The sequence below is a fragment of the Rousettus aegyptiacus genome, unplaced genomic scaffold (genome assembly GCF_014176215.1).
Source record: "Rousettus aegyptiacus isolate mRouAeg1 unplaced genomic scaffold, mRouAeg1.p scaffold_m13_p_18, whole genome shotgun sequence".
NCBI classification, from domain to species: Eukaryota; Metazoa; Chordata; class Mammalia; order Chiroptera; family Pteropodidae; genus Rousettus; species Rousettus aegyptiacus.
Window position 1 is genome coordinate 1816426 of NW_023416293.1, and position 25067 is coordinate 1841492.

Here is a 25067-nt window from a genome sequence, read left to right on the forward strand (position 1 = left end):
GCTCACAGCCTTCCTGACGTGTTGGAGAAACAAGAAACCATACTGTGCGTACCGATATCATGATAAGGATGATCCTTAATGAGTGATCATTTTTACCCCTTAAACAAAATTTCTCAGCAACAGTTGCTTATGAAATATACATTTGAAATTTGAACAGTATGATATTGGTCTGCAAGAGAGCTCTAGTAATATCTCTTTGTGGTTGTCAAAACAAATTCAAAGCCAAGATAACGAGTGGGTTGAAGAATTAATAATATTTTGGTATATGCACCACTAACAAAGCAGTAAAGACAAAAGTGTGAAAATGACAGCTGCTATCCATAATAATCATATTTTCCTTCCCTGCTCCCCAAACCCTATTACACCATTTTATAAAAGAGAGCTATTGGGGTAAGGCATCTTAGTGGGAGAAAAAAACTTACAGATAGAACATATAGAAAGGATTTTGTCTTACCTATCCCTCATCCCAGGTTGATCTTTCCCTAGAGCTTGCACAGACACTATTCCCATGAGCTCGGGTCCCACGGGGTTAAGTAAAATATCACACCTGAAAGAATTCTTCACAGACTCTCACTTTGCATTTGGATGTATCCTGCGCTACTAAGCCCATACTTACATATATGGCTCTCTTCGCTTTGCTATTTTTTTTTTTTTCTCATGGGGTAAAGAGATGCTTGATAGGGCAGTGTTTATCCTCACCTCCCTTTCGTGAATTAAAGTTAGACACTGCTGTAAGGTTCTTTGTTTCTTGTGTTGTTGGAGAAGCTTTCAGTGGCAATATCTGTGATCACTGGTGTTTAAATGTCAAGCCTCGAATAATGATTCTGCCCCGGGCTGGTGGTAAACCAGGAGACTGACCCTGTACTTTTCATCCTGCTCAAGAAAACGTCCCTTTGGATTCGACACATATGAATCGAAAAAGCTCAGATTCAGCTCCAATGTGTAGCCCACTCTACCTCCAGAAAAGAAAAAAAAAAAAATTGAATTCACAGAACTGAAACTAAATACTACCTTGAAAGAAAATTGCATTCACCACATTTCCATGATAATGGCAAAGAGAACCAAGATAAATGCGAAGATACATCTTGGATCTTTTCCTACTGATTTGTCAGGTTGTGGCAGAACTTAGAAGAGCAGGAAAAGACGTCACTTCTACTCTTCGGGATCAAATACATTTTTTTTTTTTCAAAGTATTACTGGATAATTTTTTTTTTTTTTGCCTGTTTGAAAAACAAAATGAAAGAATCTAGTAGACTGAAATCTTCCCTTACTTGAAAAATGTTGTAGTCTAATGCAAGAATCTGGGGATTTTTGTACTGTAATTTACTTCCTTGTAATTCATGTTCTTTTCATGGGATCTCAGAAATTAAAAAAAAAAAAGTATCAGTGTTCTTAAGTGGAAAGAAGAGTACTAAGCAACTCCAATTAAATGTGCAATATGCTAGCACTGCCTGCCAGCTGGTAATGTTTGAACGTTGTGGTTTTCAAAATACATGTAATTAAGCTATCTTTTAAAGTGATATCCGAATCAGCATGCCTTTATTCAGGAATTCAGAATTCGATACTAGAGAAGAAATAGGGGAAAGCCTACGGCACTTAGATTTTCGGAGCTAGGATTATCAACATAAACAGGCTTAAGGAAATAATGAAGCAAGCAGGATGCGCAACGGGCCGTGCCCTCCGCGGGAAGCGCACAGCAGGACCCAGGGGACAGGCGCAAACCCACTTGACAACCGCGCGTGCACGGGCCGCTTCTGCAGCTCGGGGCGGGCGCACACCCACACCCACACCCGGGTCACGTGCGCGCGGGGGCCGCTGAGCTGGCCCAGGCGCTGCGGGCTCGGCAGAGCCACCGTTCCAACGTCTCTCTTCTCAGCGACAGAGGATCCTGACGAGGGATTCTGCTGTCAGAGCCAGCTTGCCTGTGGAACGTCATGTTCTTGAACACATGATGTATTTTAAAATACAATATATTTTAAAGGCATGGCATGTGTGAGCAGAAATGCATCTTACATATTAGGGCAAAAAAATAAAAAATAAAAAAAAGACACCCCATGCACATCCCAAAGCCGTAAGCCCTGTCTGCTCTGTCATTTTCACTTGTCATGTGCAGAAGCATTTTCACCTCAGGAATGCAATGGTTTTATGGGGCACGTGGGTGGCGGTGGGGAGGATACATTCATCTACTAGAACTGTTTTACCACACGCGTCCTGAGGGGGTGCCCAGTTTGACATATGCCTAATGATTTTTGGTGGCTTTTCATTTAGTATTTGCTCATTTTGGGGGGGAGGGGGAGGGAAGAATAAATATTAAGAGTACATACTACCCTTCAGCTGGCAGTTACACATAGAGGCTTGATCAGAGTCAGATTTGGTGTTTTTGGCATGAATACTTCATAGGCTGCATATCTCCCGCTGTGTCACATCAAGGGCACTTAATGCCCAGTGGCTTTTCTTTTTATGATGACAGTATCTGTTGACAGAAACTATCGACCTGATATATCCATAGTAAATTTCCCCTCCAGCTCCTCACCTGTGGTTTAGCGGCCCTTGATAATAATTTCTTAGATATTGTATTCATTCGAGGTTGCAAAATGGCAATATTTTAATTGTATTATTCCTTCTTCACTTATTAGCAAGAGCTCTTCTCATTAATTATTTGATTACCCTGAGAAACAGCTACAGGAAAGGCAGACTAAATCCACGACTATTTTTATTTACCCATTTTTGGAATAAAGAGTTGTTTTCTTCCCAGCCTTCAAAGGTGACCAACGAATCTATTTTTGGAGCATTACTGGGAACCCGTGGATACGATCACACTTGATGTATCTCAAAGAGCTGCAGTTTATTTATTTACTTATTCAATGTTCAAAATGTCCCCCTTTCGGCCAGTGCTCCTGTGTCCTTCTGACATGACCCCAGACGTCTTTGACAGCTTCTTTGCTTCTGGTACAACAAAATGTTCCGGGGTCAGAGGAACGTATTAAACGACATCATGAAGAAGCAACCAGCAAAATTTAGAATGTGAGAAATTCTACAGGACAGACTATTCACTCTCTTCAGCAACAAATTGTCTGGGCAGGGGGAAGGATGAGGCTATGAAACCTATGGATTGGAAGAGACTAGAAAGACTTCAGATAAATGCAAAAAAAAAAAAATTCTTGTTTGGATCTCAATTTAAAAAAAATCTGTAGAAAATAATGTATGAGACAAATCAAAGAAATTTGAATGCTGATTGGCTTTTTGATGATCATTAAATTTGTAGATGTGGTGAGATGATTGTGGTATGTTAAAAATACTCTTTATATTCTAGAGATACATTACTGAAATATTTGTGGATGAAGTTATATGGTACCTGAAATTTGCTTCAAAATAATTGAGTTGGGGCGGAGAGAGAAAGTAGATGGGCTACAGATCAAGGGTCCCTGAACCCCTGGGCTGTGGACTGGTACCCATCCATGGCCTGTTAGGAACCGGGCACAGCAGGAAGTGAGTGATGGGTAAACGAGCAAAGCTTCATCTGTATTTGCTGCTCCCCAGCGCTAGCATCACTGCCTCAGCTCCACCTCGGATCATCAGCCATTAGATTCTCATAGGAGCACTGGTCCCTGGTCCCGAAAAGGTTGGGACGGCTGATGTAGATGGAGTGAGATTGGCCATCTGTTGATAATCGTTAAAGCTGAATGGTGAATAAATGGGGGTTCCCCATGTTAATCTCTCTGGTTTTATATATGTTTGAAAATTACATAGCAAAAAGTATAAAATATATTTAAATATCGAAATCACCCTAGAAGGAAGCTGAAGAGGAAATGATTATGGTAGAACTGCGCTATCTCCATAAATAAAGTCTTGCCTAATTCTGAAATGTGCTCACCACCTGCCAGCTGCGGCAGCAGAGTATGAGGAAAGACCCGGTGACTAACGAGGGAGAACGCCACCTTTCGAGGTGTGCCGCTGGGTACACTGCATGCATTGGACTCATTTAATCCTCATGCTAATGTTATGAGATCTGTACTATTATTATAATACCCATTTTACAACAGGAAAACTGAGGTTCAGGGAGACCACTCGCTTGCTAAGCAGCAGAGATAGGCATGGTGTGGCTCTGGAGCCCACGCTATTAATAAGAGCCACATCCACAGCTCTTAACCGATGCCAGCCCTGTTCTAAGTGCTCTACGCTGTCAATGCATTTTATGTTCACAATGATAATCCTCTAAGGAAGAGGCTTTCGGTAGACCCATTTCACAGATGAGAAAGTTGGATACAGACAGGTGAAGTCACTGTGCAAGGTCACATGGCTAGCAGGCGGTAGAGGCTGATGCTAAGTGGGGAGCACTCTGGCCCCACCCCTCTGCCGCTCTCACGCTATTAGCCACTCGGCCCACTGACAGCTGTCAGGGCAGGTCCTTCTTTCTCAGATTAAGAATCTATCGAGCGCATGCAAGAGGCCGTCTTTGTCAGAGGTGCTGGGGTGTGAGGTATGGGGATGAACAAGACACTTTTTTTTTTTTTTTTGCCTTGCATAGCTTAGTTTCCTACGGCATCATGAATCTCTAAGGAGTTATTTAGGAGATGACGGAGCTAAAACTCAGAAGCTCAAGCTACCTGTTGGCGCTTTCTTATCAGAAGTCGAGTTGGAAAGAGGACTGAACCAGCAGCCCCAGGAAGGGCTCTCCTAAACCCTAAAACTTCTGAAGTGAGGCTCTGAAGGAAGGTGCCTGTGGATCGCATCGCTTCATACAACAAACCTCCACCGCTGGGTCCCCCAGGACGCCATGCTCATTCCTTTCTTAGAATCTTCTCTCTCTCTCTCTACTGCTGGGTTCTCTGTCCACCCCTCACATCATCTCAGTGAGCTTCCCTTCTCTGAAATCTCAATGTCCCTATTGGTTTCAATAATCAATTTAGTACTTAATTACGTGCAAACCTCAACCGTTACCTAACAGTTTTACTGAGTATATCTTGCCTCTTCACTTAAATTGTAAATATTTGGAAGACAGAGATTAGGTCTTATACATCACCGATATTCCCCCTACAAGCCCAAACCATGGAATGAGTGCTCACTAGATATTATTTAAGTGAATAAATTATGTTTACAATGGTATGGTGTAAGATGGTAACATGTAGAATGATTAAGAGCACAAATTCTCTCTCTAATTAGTTGTATGTCTTAAGGCTAATTACTCACATCTTTTATGCCTTAAGTTTTCTTATCTATAAAATTGAGATAATCGTTTGTACTTCATGAACGTAAGATGCTCAGCACAGTGCCTGGCACAGCACAAATGTGAGATGTGTTAGCAGCTAGTATTTTTATTATTATTACTAACTGCCTAGACAAGTAAGGTTTTATTGACTGACTAACGCATTTTTTTTTTCTATGTGTGAAGTCAAATTAGTCAGAAGTTTGCCTGATACGCATGATTTAATTGGCTGGGGAGGCTGTGAGCTGTAATGGACCAAGAATGGGCACTAAGCCTGGACCAGAGTTCAAATCTCACCTCTGATTTGACCTTTACTTTCATGAGCCTTAGTTTGTTCATTTGAAAAGTGGAATTACTGATAGGAATCCCACTGAGCTGTTGTATGGTTCAGAAAGGATCAATATAAAGCACGTAGTCAAGAACTTGGCACAAAATGGATCTTAGATAAACCAGTCTCTTAATATCATTTTCTAGAAAGTTCTAGGCCTCTAGACTAACTGTAATACCTTTGTCTCTCTGAATTCTTGGTATTTAACTCTACTGCTTGCTGTTATATACTTCCAGGATACTTGGTACATGGTAGGCACTTAATGAGTTCATTTTGAATGACTCCGTGACTTATGTTTTATAGATGCTTATGGACCATCCCCCTTGTGTTAACACATTCTTTCTCAGCTTCTCAAGCCCTCAGTCTGCTGATGACTGATCATCTATTACATTTTGGTGCTTCTCAATGTCATTCTCAAGACAACCTCTACTCTACAGAGCACCACTTCGTTCCATCTACCAATTAGATTTTAGATCATGTAGGAGAGAGAATGTCTCAGGCTGGGTGAATGATGTTTTTGAGGGGGTTGAGGAAAACAAAATGAATAGTATTCGACTGGAACCAAAAATACAAGAGGGAAAAAAATTCAGAGATAAGATAAGCTATGGAGGGTGGAGACAGATTGTGGAAAGACTTTATGGTCAACTTGAAGAATTTGACTTGCTACATTAGACAACCGGAAAGCCCTATTTCCATTCCCTAGAGGCGATCATGTTCAATTCCTTAAACATTTCTTCTGGTTATTTAAACCTAGTTGCTTTCTTTTGTGGAGGATGGTTCCCGACTCTCGCTCCATCACTTTTCTTCCCTCTTCCTAACATAGTCATATTATAATTTTTTATTAAACCCATATTTACCAAGATGGAATCAGTATAGCTAAGCTGACTTAAAATGGAGTCCGTATAGTCAAGCTGGTAAAACTCGTTCAGACTAGAGTGGGCTGAAACATGAGAAAACAATTTTATTTTACTTTAACCAGCCCGAAGACTTTTAAACTTTTCAGTTGTACATCAATGCCTGGAGATAATATTTATATATACACATCTCTCTCTATATATATACATAAATATATATGTATACATATGTGTGTATATGTATACGTGTATGTATACATATATACATATATATGGGTATATCTATATATACCTATATATACATGTATTATATGTGTTATATATAATAGATAACTCTCTGAAGAACTTTGGAAAGAATGCTCACATGTCCAGACCACCTGACATCCAGTATCCAGATTCCGGGCTTCTGGTAGGTCACCAGAGGCTAAGAATGTAGGAAAGATTCTTTTCAAGAATGTGGCTTTAATTATAAAAACTCTCAACTTTTCTTTCTCTTTAGGGTCACTCTGGGTATCGCCTAGTTGTGTTTTCAATTTGTAAATCCTAAAACCCGTGAATAAAACTTTGTCTCTTAATTCATTTATGCTTGGTCAACAACCGTTTAAATTATTGCGACTGTGTAAAAATAGTTCACAGGTAATTACATTTTCTTTCCTGTACAGTTTTTTTTTTTTTTGCTCTTCCTATGGTTAATTATTGGCTTGCTGTTTCATTTATTTAGATTTCTGCATGCTTACCACTAAATAGGTCACAAATGCTCTAGTAAAGATATAAACTGATCAAATATATTAAATCATCCATTGTTTTTTTCAATCTGCCATATGTAACTCAGACAACGAAAGTTAATATTTTGTAATTTTTTTTCATAGTATTTTGGCAAGGTTATCAACTTCCAATACTGAAATACCAAATTCCAATACCAAAAGGTGAACTGATGTAATGGACTATCACTGAAGAATATTGACCGGAGCAAATGCCCACCTAATTAAGCTGGCAAAGTGGCGAGTGCAGGAGCTCATGGGAGGAGGGCAGGATGTTGCTGGCTGCTGAGTAGCTCCCCAGTTAGGGCTAACATTAAATTATGTCCCCCAAATATAGCAGATTCTTTTCTTCAGCAGACTTATTCGATTCATCTCCATGTCCTCAATACATAGGCCATCAAGTAATTCCTAATAATGGATATAAAGCCCTTGGCAAAAAAAAAAAAGTCCCTGGCACAAAGCAATTGGTAAATATTACCTCTGTATATGTGTGACACATGTCATCTACTTTAAAAGTTTGTTTTAATTTTACTGACTTTCGTTATGGAAAGAATTTGTATGCAGTTGCTAGTTTCTCCAAAAATTTCACATTCACTAATTCTGTTTGATCCCCAAAGTGTCCAAAGAATTAGACTGATTTTGAAGACTGGCTGTAGCGCTGACTCGCTGTGTGTAAGTTACCTAATTTTTTTTTTTCTTCCATTTTTGTCCAAGAAAGTGGGGATTGCCTCATGGGGGTAGTTGTAAGAATTAAATGAGATAATCTGTGTAAAGTACCAAACACGTATATTAGCTACTGTAATTGAGGTAAAGCGTTATTAACCTATTTGATAATTAGAAAAACCAGAACACGGTAGTTAAAATGATTTGTATTGTTTGCACAGCATGTCGGTGGCAGACCTGGATTTAAAAATCGGCCCTGACGGAATCACAGCGTGTCCGGCAGGGCCTGATTTATACTCTTGTCCACTGCTGCGTCCCGGCACTTAAACCAGTATCTGCTAAATAATAGGCACTCATATATGTGGTAAATAAATTCATGAAAACATAAAGTTGTAGGCCTGGAAATGGTCTCAAAGGTCATTTAGTTAAATGAACCGATTTTCAAATAGGAAAATTAAGGCCCAGATACTTTTAAGTGAGTCATGGGTATGTTTTGTATTTGTTTTGTTTTGTTTCTTTGTATCTGCATAGCGTTTTTTTTTTTTTTTTTTAAATTGAAGTACTTGCCAAATTAGGTTTGGCCATGTATGAATAGAAAACCCAAATTAGTAGATCACAGAGTAGGGGTTTATTTCTCTCTCATGTGAAAGAAAAACTAAAGGCAGACAATTCAAGGTGGTGACTCCAGAGTCAGCAGGAACCTAGGCGCCTATCTTCCTGCCCCATCATTCTTAATCCATGGCTTCTATCGCATATATTGTCTTATGATGCAAAGTGGCTGCTCGGGCTCCGGCCATTGGCATTCTGTCAGGAAGGAGGAAGGTGAGGAGGACAAAAGGGACACTTCGCAGCTGAGTTGGCAGGAGACTCCCTGAACATTAAGGAAATAACATTTCACGCGACTTCCTCTTTCATCTTTTTTATCCATCCAAGGTGCAACGGAAGCTGGAAAATGTGTTCTTTTATCTAGGAATCTTGCTGTTCAGGTTAAAAGCAGAGCTCTGTTATAAAGCAAAAGGATGAAGTGGATAGCGGGTAGGCAGTTTCCATCAACAATTTAAAAATAGAAAAATTTAAATAGCTTTTTGGATTTCTCTCCTAAAAATCAGAAGACGGAGCTGAATTTGAGGCCTAGGAGAAGAGACGTTTCAGGCGGATTGGAAGGGAGAGCCATAGGAAACGGAGGAGGCCCACGAAGTAGAGACTGACGAGAAAGGAGGGAACCGAGGTCAGAAGACTTGAGGAGTGATTAGGATTTGGCATTTTGAGCTGATGCAATTTGTGTTTTGAGAGAGTTAATCTAGTAATAATGTGGAGAACAGGTTAAACATTGGAAAGGTAGGAAGAAGAAGTAGGGAGCTAATGCAGAGATCCAGGTATGAAGTGATGAGAATTTGGACCAGTAATATCGATAGAAATATGATGTATTTCTATCTATACGTGTAATTGTATATTTCATAGTAGCCACATTTAAAAAGAAACAGGCGAAATTGAATTTCATAGTCAATTTCACTATCCAGTCTATCTAAAATATTATCACTTGAACATGTAATCAGTATAAAAATTAGCAGTAAAATATTTTACTTTTTTTTTGTTTTTAATACTAAGTCTTTGAAATCCAGTGTATATTTGGCACTTATAGCACGTCTCGATTTAGACACTAAATTTTCGTGAGAAATATTTGGTCTATATTTAGATTCCACGAAATTTATAGCAGAAAAAGTACAGTCACGTATCCAAGTTATTCCAGATCTACTTAACAATTTTTCCAACAGCTGAACTGAGTATCTGTTTTTAAATTTATGCTAGTTAAAATTAAATGAAACTAAAAATTTAGTTCCTTGATCACACTCACTTTTACAGTGGTTATCTCGAATGCTCAATAGCCGCATGTGGCCAATGGCTTCCATATTGGGCAGAAAGAAAGGACCTAATTTGGGACACATGGCTCATAAAAGATGCTCATCAGATGGAACACTTCTGACAAGACCCACATTGTCATTGTCTTGCAAAGTACTAAATTTATCACCATTTCCTACATTTCCGAGACTTGCCAGGTCTTTTACATCTCCAATTCTTTTGCCTGAAATGCTTTTCCCCTTCTTTTTCATCTGAAAAATGCCTGCTTATCTTTCAAGTCTCCATTCACTCCTTTCAAGTCTGTAAAATCCTTCCCATGTTCTTCAAGCCTGGCTAGTTGCCCCATCCTCTTTCACACTTCCATGGATCTGCAGCGTTCCTGAGGTAGAGAACCATGCCTCAACTGTTTCTGAGGCCTAGCATGTGGAAGGGCCTTCTAGGCTCTCAGTAAAAGTTATTGAATGAAGAAGATTTTAAGTTTAGCCTACACCTTTCTTCTCTGTTGCCACTCTCATCAGCAACATTTTAAAAGGATATGTTCGGCCTTCTTAATTCAATTTTTGCTTTATCTATCTGAATATCATTGGACACGTCGCTTCTAAACAGCACAGTTCAAGGATGGCTCCTAACTTTATGCCTCCATACATGAAATCTGCTTGGTGCAGTTTGGTATAAAATGTTTGTCTTTTTTTTTAGGCTTAAATACTTGCTTCGCACAACTATACTAAATATAGTGTGTACTATAACTTGTTTTCTTCATTTGGCAATAAGTTATGGGTATGTTTCCAATTAAAAAAATTCTATCTATCTATCTATCTATCTATCTATCCATCTATCTATCCATCTAGCTATCTATATCTATCCATCCATCTATCATTTATCATCTATTTGTCTATCATCTATCATATGTCGATCAATCTATCATCTATCTGACTGTCTGTCTGTCTGTCTGTCTGTCTATCTATCTATCTATCTATCTATCTATCTATCTATCATCTATATCTATCCATCCATCTATCATTTATCATCTATTTGTCTATCATCTATCATATGTCGATCAATCTATCATCTATCTGACTGTCTGTCTATCTATCTATCTATCTATCTATCTATCCATCTATCTATCCATCTAGCTATCTATATCTATCCATCCATCTATCATTTATCATCTATTTGTCTATCATCTATCATATGTCGATCAATCTGTTATCTATCTATCTGACCGTCTATCTATCTATCTATCTATCTATCATCATCATCATCATCATCATCACCATCATCTATCTACTCTTATTCTTTCCGACAGCTGCATTGTATTCCTTTGTATGGATATACCATCTGTTACTTAACCAATCTGATACTAATGGCTATTGAGGCTATTTTAGATTTTCAAAATAGCAACTAACAATACAAATACAAAGGACACACATGTTTATGTATTTATGTAAATGCTTTTGTAAAATAGATTCCTGAAAGTAGAATTTGGAGGGTCAAAGGGAACGTGCATTTAAAGTGTTAATAGATTTTGTCAAACTGCCTCCCTATCCGTTGAGGTCATCTAAGCCTACGCTATTAAGACAAATATATCACACCAAGACTTTTACGGAGGTTATCTTTGGGGTATTAAAATAGGGGGAAGCATGGGCTTTCATTTATACCAACATAAGTTTTTTTGTTGTTTGAAGTTTGTTCAATGTATTTCATATTTATAATTTTAAAAGGTATTTTTAAATATATAAGAATACCACAAAAGTAAAGAAACAAGAAAATGTCTCAGTAGTAGAAAATTCAGGCTTCCCAGAAAACAGCAATTCCAAGCCATGCCTCACAGGAAATAATGGCACGTATAATGCCAGGTCTTATTTTCTTCTCTGAAGCAGAAGTCTCTGCATCTTGCTTTAGTGACCTGTTCTTACTACTAACTCATTTTCTCAGATTCAATTTCTAATGTCTTCTCTCTGGTTCGTATCAAAATTCACCAAGATGAAGGATCTAGTTAAGCTGGTGAATCACTATTCAATCTGGATTACTCCTATTGAGTAGGGTCCTATGTCAGACCACCTCATGGGCCTATATTCTCCCTTTAGTGTTCACCGGCTTTGGCTAGAGCTGTTTTGTAGTGTACTCGCTTGTGGCCAAGGTTACAGAGTTATGTGACACGAAGCAAGGTAACATGCACAAGGAACACTCACATCTTAGAAGAAGAATATAGGCAAGACGTACATGTAGCATTTCATGGACCTTCCTCTATACTCTCTCTTTGGTTTTATATAACTAACCAGAGAGAGGTTGAGCACAGTCAATAGTCAACTAACAGTCGTCATTATTCATTAAGAAAGCTAGCCAAGAATCCTTTTTAAAGATGTCCTTGTCACTGAAGAGGAAGTTCTCCTCATTGTGTTTTCCAGGTGGGTCTGTCTGTATTCCCCTGACCTCCGGATTTCACTGTTCATGCTCAAGATCAACAGAGTAGATTCCAGAAGCAACCTTTTTGTACTACTCAGAGTTATCTTTTCATGCAAAGATTAATTGGTTGATGAAAGATAAGAAAATAATCAGTGTCATTGTTTTTGAAAGCAGGACAAAAGTCAGTGTTTGTAGAGATGAAAATGCAGGTAAAATTTTTACAAAAACTTGGATCCCTGGGATGCTGTATTCTTAAAATATTTCAAAGCCCAGTCTGGGCACTTATATTTAAACCTTAAAAAGAAGGTCATTCATTCAAACCCTTCAGAATAAGGGAAAGAAAGCAAAAATGGGCATGTCCCAAAAGACTGTAGGGACAAATACTTCCTTTATCACATTCAATTTAAAAGTAGACATCTTCAGGCCACCAGGAAGGGCCATCTGTCTTTGAAACCTATACAAGATGTGTATGTGACTACAAAACTTTCAAACAAGGCAAGGCTCCTATTTCCTGTGAAAGGTAGTGACAATATGAAAGGCAACCTATAACATCGTTCATTTTTCTATGCTTCAAAGTAGGAAGACAACGTGTCAAAGTACATCTGGTTGAACTTTTGGGTCGATGAAGTTTTGTTACGTTACGTCTGTCGCATAACGTTCATTCTCACTGTACCCCTCACAGTATCTAATGCGATCACGTATGAGGATTTCAATTTATATTAAGCACATGGGTATTGAACATCTATCTACCTTGTACCAAGCCCAGTCTTAGGCACTGGGATGCCAAAGTAAGTAAGATGTATCTCCTACTCGAAAGCTTCTCACGTCCCGTAGGGAAAGCAGCCCTGCTAACAACCAACTGCAATGCGATTTTGCTAGAGATGCGCACAGGCTGCCACCTAAACCCAGTTAAGGGGAAGTTTATTTTATTTCACTGACTCCAAGGCGCACATTAACACCTCTGAAATTAAGATATGGCTTATAATTGATGGTGTCTCACAGTTGTATTGGCAGGCTTTGTTTTTAATGACATAGAAAATAATGACACATCTTAAAATCGATGGCATCATCAATGAAGTACATTGGTTGTATCTTAGGGTCACGCAGAGATGAGAGATGAGATTCTTGAGCTGGGTCTCCAAGGAAGAAGCAGGATTTTTGCTAGGTGGAAAAGCAATGTGCTAGGGTCAGAGTCAGAAGACCTAAGTCTTAACTTGAGAGACTTTGGGCTATTTGTTGCTAACAGTGGGAATGCTGTGAGGACAAAAATTAGCAGCTAAACCTCATTTAGTAAACTGTGTGTCCAGCAATGTTCTAAAGGTTTTACATGTATACATTTGCGTAGTGTTCAAAACAAACCTAACTAAGATACTATGATTACCTCCTTTTTAAAGATGAGGAGTCTGTAAGAGGTTAAATACATTGCCCATGATGCTGTAGTAAATAATTATGACTCAGGCTGCTTGGCATGGCTTTCAAACAATGAGATGATGCTCTCAGGTGAGTATTTAGCAGAAATCCTCTCTTTGTGGACTACAACATATGGCACAAATGTTGGTTATTGTTTGATGCAAGGAAGAGGGATTTTCAGCTTAAGGGGATAGCATGAGCAAAAAGTCACAAGATGTTAAAACATTCAGGAATTCCTGTGGGCTAAGGATTTTGGGGAGAGAAAGAGTTGAGACAGGGTAGGATGGGGGCTAAAGTATCACCAGGCAGGAAGCTGGAAAGTCATATTGATGTGCGATTATAGGAGTGCATTGTAGACCACTTTAGCTCGTGGACTTTTTCTGTATAAGCTATAGAGAACTGCTAAGTATTTTTGAGTTGGGAAGTGACTCAATCATATCTGTCATTTAGAGAGATGATGACAGGCAGCAGTGGGGAAGATGGATTCAAGTGCAGTGTGACTGAAAGCGGGGAAGGCAATTAGGGGCCTGACTTTTTAGTGTGGGCCAGACGACAGAGGCCTGAACCTGGGATGCGGCAGTGAGGGTAAAGCGTTGATGGTCAGATTGATGGACATTTTGGATGGAGATCCAAGCCAGTCACGTGAAGACGAGGATGCCTGACTTAAGAGCTCATAGGAGGAACGTATGCATGACATCAGAGGGCCGGCCAAGCAGCCGGTGCGGGCTTCAGGATCTGTGCACCGCAGGCAAATTGGGCTTGTTCACCATGACGCCCCATAGACATTGTCTTTTGTTTGTTTGCTTGTTTTGTTTTGTTCGTAATCCGATATATATCAAGCAACACTTTAATCATGACTGTATATTGCCTTCTGTCTTTCACAAGCTAGCTATAGTGGTCATCACTGTGAGCTTCTGGTTATTAGGTGACGTGAACGTTATGGAGTGGAGTGGTCTACACTGGTGGCAAGGACCTCAACTTCCAGAAGAGTCTGGGAAGACAAAATCCTACTGATAGAGTAATTGAGTGCCCAGAACACTAGATATTAAAGATATTAAAGAACTAAAGAAGAAGGTGAGCTCCTTGGTCTACCAGGAGGTCAGAAAAGGAACACTTGGAAAAGTAGTTTAAATAGCATTTCAAACAATCGGATGAAAAAATGAACAAGGCCGTGCAAACTGAGCGTGGAAAGCAGCTGTATCTGCCACGTGTGGGTGCAGTGTGTACTCTGTCCACCTAAGCCAGGCGAGCCCGAGCGGCCTGCAAGCACTGGACATGCCAGGTGGGCGGCTGCAGCGGTGGACTGGAGTGGACACAGATTTCCGCAGCTACCTGCGGCCAGAGAAAAGGAAAAGAAAATCTCACCAAGAATCTGTGAATTAGGGGGTGTGATCTTCACAGCTCTATGACTCTACTCGTTAAGCTCTATTCCACCACCCCAGGAGCCACAGCTGGTCCCTCCCTGAACTAGAGTCCTTCCTCCACCATCTGACCCCATGGGGCGGTGAGATAGAGTCATTCTGTGTCACCCTGACCATGTTCTCGCCCTGGGATTGCCCCCAAGATCTTAGCCAAGGTTGGAGGGATACTCCATCAGAAGTGGGCCATGCCTCAGTAAGGGAAGGGTACCAGCCGGGTAGGGTGGGAGCTGGTGGTACCGGGACCCTGGGTCGTGCCCGGCAGACTCCCAGGTAGGGGACCGACCTGTCAGCACTTGAGGGAGTGGGGACAGGCAGTTTCTCTTCCCCCACAACTCAGTTTTCCAAAAAGCTCTAAGGGATTCCAGAAGCTATCAGAGCAGAGGGGGAGGGGGCGTGGCATTTTCCAGGAACCTTGGTCTGCCTAGCCCAAGCTGTCCAATAGAAATGTAGGACAGCCACATGTCATTAAACAAATTTAGCAGCCATGTAATAAGAAGTTAAAAGAAACAGTTGAAAATAGCATTCTTTTAACATATTATGTAACTAATATATACCTTTATTAACAAGGGATTTTGCTTAGCGCTTTTCTACTAGTCTTCATACTCCGGCGTGTCGTTTATACAAACATCAGCATTGGGAATAGCTGTGTTTCAGGTGTTCAGCAGCCACGCGTGGACACGCACAGGTGAGACACCTGCACTGGGGGCAGCTGAGTGAAACAACCAGCAATCCCTCCTTCCGGCCTCCCAGGGCGGAGGCCGGAGTTTTCTCTTCCGTCCCAGGTGGCGGGGGTGGGGAGGTGGGGGGGTGGGGTTGGGGGGACAGACATCCTTTGTCCCGAGCACGGCACTGCATCCCTCTCCCATGATTCCCCTCTGCTCCGTATTTACCAAATTCTGAACACTTTCTTAAGTGACTAAAAGTGGGGGAAATGTTCTTGCATCTCCCTATCTGTGACACCCAGGCCCCTCAGCACAGGGTTCGGGATGGGCCCCTCCTGCTCTGGTCCAACAGTGGTCCTGGAGCCCAGCAATATGATTTCAACTCCTGGACCAGCCAAAGCCAAAGCCCATTTCTACCTGTGGACAGTTCAGTTATGTGTGTCTTTTCTACTTGAGGCAGCTCATGAAGGGTTTTCTGTCAAGTACAACTAGAAGAGTCCTAATTGATAGCAGGGCCTGGTACCTCCTTTTGGGGATCTGGGGCTGTGCAACCACAAAGGTCCCCATCAAAACCCTTCTGCGCTTGTGTGCTAACAAGTTACTATCCGACTGTCAATTATCCTCTGGATTTCTCTAATTGTCGGTAAGCAGGTACTCACAAGTTGTTTCTTAAACAAATGTAATGTGTACATTACAAACATTCTGATTTCCACAATATTCTTTACTCATTCCAAATGTGTGTCAAGCCCTTAAAACAATTCGTCTATAGTATCAGTGAAGAGCAAAATATCAGGAATATGGAAATACTTGAATAGAAAAATACATTCCTTTTTTTTTCTTTAAATGAGATGTTTCTATACGCTAATGGTAAATAATCAGAAAAGAAAATTAAGACAACAATTCCATTTGTATGGTGTCAAAAAGATTAAAATACTTAGAAATAAACCTAAGGACTTATATACCAAAAAACTACAAAACATTTCTAAAAGAAATTAATGAAGACACAAATAAATGGAAAGAGATCTGTGTTCATGGATTGGAAGAGTTAATATTGTTAAGATGTCAATACTACCCAAAGTAATCTACAGATTCACTGCAATCCCTATGAAAATCTCAATGGCATTTTTCCCCGATATAGAAGAAAAATCCTAAAATTCATATAGAATCTCAAGGGATTCTGGGTAGACAAAATAATTTTGAAAAAAGAACAAAAGTAAAAGGCTCACACTTTCTGATTTTAAAAAATGTATTACACATCTAAATATTGCAAATCAAAACAGTGTGGTTTTGACGCAAAGACAAACATATAGACAAGAGGAATAGCCCAGAAAGCCCAGAAATAAACCCTCATGCATATGGTCAAATATTCAATAAGGTGCCAATATCACCGATGGTCTCTTCACCAAATGGTGCTGGGAAAACTGGATATCCAACTGCAAAAGAATGAACTTGGAACCTTACCTTATACCACATTCAAAACACTAGCTCAAAATGGGTTAAAGACCCAAAACTAAGGTCTTCAAAGAAAACATAAGGGAAAACTTCATGACATCAGATTTAACAATGATTTCTTGAATATGGCAAAAGTATAGGCAGCAAAAGCAAAACTGGACAATTTGGATGACATCAAACTTAAAAACTTTTGTGCATCAAAGGATACAATCAACAAAGTAAAAAGGCAACCTACGCAATGGGAGAAAACGTTTGCAAATCATATATCAGATAAAGGGTTAATATCCAAAATATATAAATAACTCCTACAAATCAATGACAAAAAATTAAATAACTCAATTAAAAAATAAGCAAAGGGCTTGAATAGGCATTTCTCCAAAGATGATACACAAATGACCAACAAGCATATGAAAAGATTGTCAACAGCACTAATCAACAGAGAAAAGGAACTCAAAATCAGAATGAGATGACACCTCACACCCACTATGATGGCTACCGTCAACAAAATCCCAGAAAACTGTAAGGTTGGCGGGGACGTGGAGAAGCTGGATCCCTGTGCAGTGTCTAAACTGGTTGCAATCGCTATGGAAAAATTACAGTTAAAAGTACCACATGATCCAGCAATCCCACTTCCGAGTATGTACCCCGAACAATTGAAAGCAGAGTGAAGATATTTGCACACTCATATTCGTAGCAGCATTATTCACAACAGCCAAGAGGTGGAAGCAGCCCAAATGTCTATTGACAGATGAACGGATAAACAAAACATAGTATTTACGTACAACGGAATATTATTCAGCTTTAAAAAGGTAGGAAATCCAGTCGTATAGTATAACATGGACAGACCTTGAGGACATTATGCTAAATGAAATGAGCCAGGCATAGAAAGACAAATGTTATATGACTCCACTTACATGAGGTATCTAAAGTAGTTAAATTTGTAGGGATGAAAAGTAGAATGATGATTGCCAGGGGCTGGGGGAGGGAGCAAACGAGAAGCTGCCGGTTAATGCGCGTGGAGTTTCGGTTCTGCGAGATGCAGTCCTGGAGATCTGTTTCACGACAATGTGGATGTTCTTAATACTATTGGACTGTATACGTAAAAATGGTGAAGATGGTCCATTTTTTTTTTTAAAGGGATGCAGTCTGGCTCTTTTCCTTTCTTCATGCACCTGTGGTTCATTAAGACACACATTTGCCATGCGCAACATCATCTTCTGTTCAGGCAGTGGAGCTACACAGAAGCATCGATTCGTAATCGTGATCCGAAACTTTTAAGGAAAAATCTATTTACAGGTAGGAAGACAGGCTGATGCCTTCTTTTTATTATTTATTATACAGCTGGCGTCTTCCTTGTAACCTAATCTGTGCAGTGACATCACGCTCAAAGGAAAGGGATTACACAGGATGTGAAAACAGGGGGAGGAGACCACCGAGGGCCATATTAGAGGCTGTGCGACACACTACTGGACCGTTACCGTAAAGTTATAGCTCCGTAGCTCTATGTGTACCGTATTCCTCACCATAGCGTTTATTAGGTACTCTAAATAACCATTTCATGAAGTTCTTCCCATTTTACAGCTGAGCGTATTATGTAATTTGTATTATGTAATCATAATTAGATCTCGCAGGTCTTAAACGATTAGGTGTTTTATCCCACAGAGTACCTTTTTATTACTATTACATGCAAATTATCATCTTTTTCCTTAATATTGGTGGAAAATGTGTGTCCTTTATGCCACTATGTAAATATTGGATTTGGGAGAAATATTTTTTAGATCGTTACTTGTAAATTTACTTCCTACTGATTTTTAAATGCCACTGACTTATGGAAGATACTGGTTTAGTTGTCTTATATGATGTCTCGTAGTTTGGATTTGCCCATTTGCATCCTCCTGGAGTCATTTAACTTATTCTTGCATCATCTCCCTCACAGCCCACCTGTAAATGAAAGGTAGCTCTAGAAGAGTGATTGGATTCAGGTTTAATTTCTTTAGTGAAATTATTTTAATAGTGGTATAGCTATTGGTAATTTAATATAAATTCCTACAAAATCAAGCAATGTTGGATTATTTCAGGAAGCATTGGGGATCTCTTAAAGATTCAAGGTAATAAGGCATAAAAATAGGCTCAAAGTCCAACCACTAGCCTCAACGATTTTTTCTGCTTTTTGTTAATGTTGGCCAACATTTGCTATCTATTTTTTGTCATTTTGTAAAGCAGAGATAGTAATCTGAGGTCTAACTGAATACAGAATGTGCAGCAAAGAATGAATAAATATGTATCCTTCAGGTTCTTGGTTGCAAGCAACAGAAACAAACTCTGCCTAACTAAATGAAAGCACTATACTAAAAAGATGTAGGATGGATTATAGAATCTGTAGGTAGGCTGGAGAACCAGGTTCAGAAAAGGAACAGAAACCTCAGGAAGCTAGGCAGAAACACCCAAAACCAAGGCTCCCCACCCCCAACCCAGGAACTTACTGGGTGGGAAGCTGTTTCTCTGCTTCCACCATCAGCACCAGATACTCCTGCAGGCTGCTGCGCCAACCCCTGCTTGATTAATGAATTCTAAACCATCCCTTTGTGTCACTTGCTGGAGGTTCAGACGTCCAGGGAGGAGCAACTAATTTACCAGCCTGGCTTGTGTGTCCACCCCCTGCTCCCAGAGGGCTAGAAAAAAGGGTATCTGGACACTTTGCTATACCTAGTGAGGCACTTGGTCTTTCCTTAAGACTCACAAAATGGTAAGCCTGATCCTGTCTGATCTCAGAAGTTAAGCAGGGTCAGACCTGGTAAGTACTTGGATGAGAGACCACCAAGAAAGACCAAGTGTTGTAGGTGTAAAAAATAAAAAATAAGGGATTATAAGCTGACAAAGTCCTTGCAATCCGTGAGGTCAATCAAGAGTTGCCTCGCCTAAAAAAAAAAAAAAAAAAAAAAAAAAGAAAGGACTCACAAAATGGGAGATCATTCCTAATAGGAAGTGGGTTTGGAAGCCGTGTAGCCAAAAATCTGACAAATATCTATCACATAGGATGAATTAGAGTAATGGGTGGACCTCTTAGAAGAAGAGGTGAACAGGAATTACTGAGGAGAAGGCAGATTTTCAAACATTTTTGTAAGGAAGATTGTAGGCTAGCCATCTACATCTGATGACCTTTAATGGTTCTCATGGTCCAAGAATTTTATACTTCTGACAAAAGCCCCGATAATTCTGGTGTCAATGGTCCTGGGTTTATACTCCGGGAATCGCGAATTTAGGTTCTAGATCAACAGCTCTAGGTTATGTGCTTGTTGAGATATGTGTAAAATTTATTACATGTGATTCGAGTTGCAGATGAATAAATGGCCGAAATAACCTTCGAGGAGTCTTCCAATGCTGTGAATCTATAATCCAGTAATTTCCTGTAAATATAATTTCTTTTCCATATATCATTCAAGTTCTCAAAGATAGCCATAATGCTTCCTTAAATTATGTTTCTCTGGACTAAAATCCCTAGGACCATCACTATCCTTTGTGTGTCACAGACTTAATGCTCATCACCCTACTCTTAAGGTTGCTTTTGATTGTCATTGCTTCTATTAGGAGATTGTTATTGTTCCTATTTACACGAGGGACCCAGAGTTTGAAACCTATTCCAGATAGAGTCTGACCATTGTAGGGCAAACACACACACGTAAACCTTTCCTTATTTTGTTCCTTAGTTGTCTATCAATTTCATTCGGTAGCTGTATCATATTAGTAGCCTCATTTTGAGTTTCTTATCCATGAAAGTATAAACCTTTTATTCCTCCCTCCTTGCTCTCCACCCTTCTGTCTTTTTCTTATCTTTCTTCTTTTCCTTCATACTTCAATCCTTAATGTCTGTATGTTCTTATTGTAAAACTGATTTTGAAAGCTTGAATTTAGGATTTAACATCTATCCTTGTTAGATTTCATTGATTTAGCCTTGATCTATCATATTTACCTATTACGATATTTTCGTCTTAAATTTCCTGTTTGATATTGACTTGAGACTTCGTAACAGGTAAAGATATAATCAGCACAATACAAATATTCTTATTCATTCATTCGTTTCTTCAATAGATATTTACATGTCTTACTGTATTATAGTCATCACTCTGGTCCTAAGTATAAATAAAACGTTGATCAGAACAGGGCCAAGGACAGACTCCTATTACATCTACTCCCAAGAATACATTGGCTGCTAATCAACACTTTGATGGATATGGTTATTTTATCCATTATCACTCCACCTAAATCTATTTTCACCTAGTTTCCCTAATTATATTTTGTTCACAAATGTGTCTTCAGGCTTCTGGCATATGCCTTGATGAAATGAGATCCACACTGTCAAGCATCCATCCCACCCTTTCCTAGACTAGGAAATTCTGTGTTTCAACCAACATCGCGGGCCATGACTCGAATAATTAGAGTGAGGCGCACATCTCTGCTTTGCACTTACTACTGTGAGCCTGTGGCAAGTCACTTCAGGTCCCAGAGCTTCATTTTCCTCATCTCCAAAGAGGGCAACAAACCCAATCTTGGAAGGTCTGCGAGGATTAGACATGATATACCTAACATGTCCAGAACATACTATTTTTTGAATATGGCATACGCAAAAATTAGTAGGAAGAGAAAGATTTCCAATGACAGGAAATTAGATTTTTTTTCAAGTCCTATGGATATTTATGAAAAGATTTGATTCAGGGATCTGCCAATTAGAAAACTAAGCAGTATATACAAAAATGGTTATCAGATAATTTAAAATATTTAATTATCATCTTTAACTTCAATGAAACTAATTTTATACTTAGTTAAAATCCACAATGTGGTCATTTTGGTTATGTCCTTCATAATCTGTAGCAGAGTTTACTTTATAGCTCTTATTGTATTAATACGCAATTGAAGATTTTCCCAAGGCTCTGGGAAAATAAGCAAATGTTATTTCATCTGGACTTCATATGTAGAATAAAGAATTTGTATAAGTTTCTGAAAGGCTAATGGGCAATGACATTTACCTGGTTTGTCTAAGAGGAAGGTAACGAGATATTAATCAAAGAATATACATATTTGCATCTGCTTTTTTTTTTTAAAAAAAAAAAAGTAGAGAAAAACAACAAAAGCTGGTAATTGTATTAAGAGAGAAATGTTAGGTGGGTGGAGAGCAGAGGAGGAGGGAGAAATTCTGCCTTCTCACTAGACAGCCTTTGTACCTTTTGAATTTTGTACCATGTGGATATATTACTGATTCAAAAAATAGTTAATCCTTTTTAAGTAGTGGAAAAAGAATTTTAAATAACACTATCCTTTTCACTGAGAGCTTCTTTTTATAAAATTTCAAAGCTTTGATAACAAAGAAGCCAAACTAAATTCCTTGAAAAGTCCCATTCAGGTTCGATAACGTATATGAGTTAAATCACTTCAATGAACCACGTTGAAATAGATTTACTTTATAACAACTTCTAAACCCTCCCTGCTGGGCATCCAAATGAACACTAAATTGTTTCTACAAAGATGTGTGTGATCCATTGCAAAAACTTTACTGAGAACACCAAATTTTTAAACAGGGACATTTAAAAAATATAATATGTAGGATAGTGAGCTTGATTTAGATGTTAAAACATCAAAAACTGGTTTTTCAAAATATGTCGAGCAACTGTAGAACTTCCACATATAAAACATTTTTTTTGTGGTTATGTATTTGATTTTTGCTACCGAAATTGTATCATGTGAACAATCAACAATTTACATAAATCCTGACTGCCTGTTTAAGACAAATAAAGCAACAGTTTTCCAAATAAGATTGTACACAAGAGAGATATATTAAAAATATAAATATCGACCATCTCCGTGGACCACTTAGATCATTTACTTTTATGACACAAGATGAGGGTCTTTCGGTCTATAAAATTTCATGCAAAAACAGTTGTTTAGAAAATGTTTAAGTCTTGAGGTATTATTAGACAGCATCGTTGCAATTTTCATTGTCCCAGCAACTGCTATGAAGCAGAAATCTGTCTTAGGTAATTTGGGAAATACCAGGAAAAGGAAAGCCAACATCCTTGTGCTTGAAGATTGAATAAATCCTTGAGGCTACAACTGCTTGAGAAACTCCATAAGAATCTACAAAACACCAGAATCAGATGATCGAAATTACGTTCTGCAAATATTTCTTATAAGTATATTGTATAGCAGAAGACGTGGAATATTATGGGATATCCACCGAAAATCCACTGATAATCCAGTCTTCTGCATCCACTACAAGGTGACTCATAATTTCTTTTTCAATTTGCTCAGATAACCAGAAGGAAATGATTTGATTCTCGTGATAGTCATATAAAACTGTTTTTTAAAAAAACTGTATATGAAATTTAATGCTAAGCACACATAGTGGGGGGTGTGGAATCTTCCTATAATTTACCCTGTGCAATGAGTGGTATTATCTCCGTTGTGAAGTTCCCGGCACAATAATCAGTACTCAGTAATAATAAGACCTCTTACCTCCCTCCTCTCCAACCTCGGCAGCCCAGGTCTCTAAACTCCTGCCCCAAACAAAAGGAACGAATGAGTGTTAACATCTCCTAACAGGAGAGTCCAATAGCAGATAGTAGTGAAGACCTTACTTAAGGAGCGGCTTGAGCACAAGTAGGGGGACCGAATCTGTTATCTCTGTTGGCTTTGAGGGAAAAGTCAGTCACAAGGTGTAACCTCAGACTACCCAGAAATCTCCACTGTCTCTTGATCCAGAAAGCAGCTAGTTGGTCTCTGAGAGAACCTGACCGGGATTCTGAAATCTTCACCAGGTGGTTTTAACCCAGACCCGTTGGGATCAGGCCTGAGAGCGCAGAGTTCCCCTGCAGGTGTGTGTATGCATTGCTGCTTCGTCGTGAGCTTTGCGGGGACCCAGCAGGCAAAGGCACACCCTCCCAAAGCTAATACTCGGTTAAACAATTACTAGGACTCACCCATGAGGTTCCGGCCGACATCTGAGGGTTTCTGGGGCAAAAGGCCCCAACGGAAAGGGGTTGTTCAAATGCCACGTGCGGTATCGTAGCGCTGTCTAGCTACCCGAATTGAAATCGCCCGGGTCAAAGAGTTCTAGGAGCAGCGCGGAGATCCTTTACCTAACACGTTTCTTCCGAGCTCTTCGATCTTTTCTTTTCCAGGACGTGAAGAAACGCAGAGCGAAAAAAACCGAAACGAAACGAAACAAAAAAACAGTAACTACATTGTCCCATGCTGCTGCTTTGTGCCAGATGTTGTAGAAGTGACTAATATTCTGCGCCGGCCCAGTGGTTCTCCACAATGCCTTGCAAGGAAGTAGCGTTCCTATTTTGTAGATGGAAAAGCTGAGGCTCGGGGAGGTTTGGTAATTTGCCCGAGTTCATAGAGCATAATGCCCGTTCTCATTCCACTCCGTACACAGCTCGCTACTTCTATATGCAGTTACAATGTGCTCGGTAAGGCCAGGAGTCTCTAGCGACACAGAATTTTTTGGGGTATTGAATGAGGAAGCATACAAAAGCATACAGCCTGCTGCCTGACATACGGCAGGAACTCAGTACATGTGTATTTATGTCTTTTTAAAAAATTATTACCTAACATCTTGGAACACATGCAGGGGCATGGGATAGGCACACAACGGAACTTCTATAGGACTTACATGGGGACAACTATTATATTTTTTAAAATAGCAACACTCAACATGGTTTCATAGTAAGTCAGTTGGCCCAATCGAAAATAGATTCTAAACATAGCAAGGGCAGAAATTCAATCTAAGATACCAAGTCATGGAAAGCAATGACAGGGCTTGCGATAGAAAAAAAAAAAAAAAAAAAAAAAGAGCATGCATAAACCGTTTAGGCATTTGTATAAAATCATTTACCTCCATTTCAGAGTCTGCCTATCCCTTCTCTGCGGCAGAAAACACATATATACACATGCAAATAAATAAACTAGAATGACATCGTTTTATTTATTTGTCTGCAATAGCACCATTTAGAAACTTATTGATTTTGAGGCCTCAGCACTTATTAAC

At 39.4% G+C, this 25067-nt stretch overlaps 1 long non-coding RNA gene across 1 annotated transcript in view; it reads right to left on the minus strand.

Moving 5' to 3' along the window:
* The window catches only part of LOC118613336, a 41835-nt gene extending 17186 nt beyond the window's left edge, over positions 1 to 24649 (minus strand). Inside the window, exon 1 of the long non-coding RNA XR_004955378.1 lies at positions 23995 to 24649. This is a non-coding gene — a long non-coding RNA (uncharacterized LOC118613336). The remainder of the gene's footprint in view (positions 1 to 23994) is intronic.
* Positions 24650 to 25067: the final 418 nt, after the last annotated feature.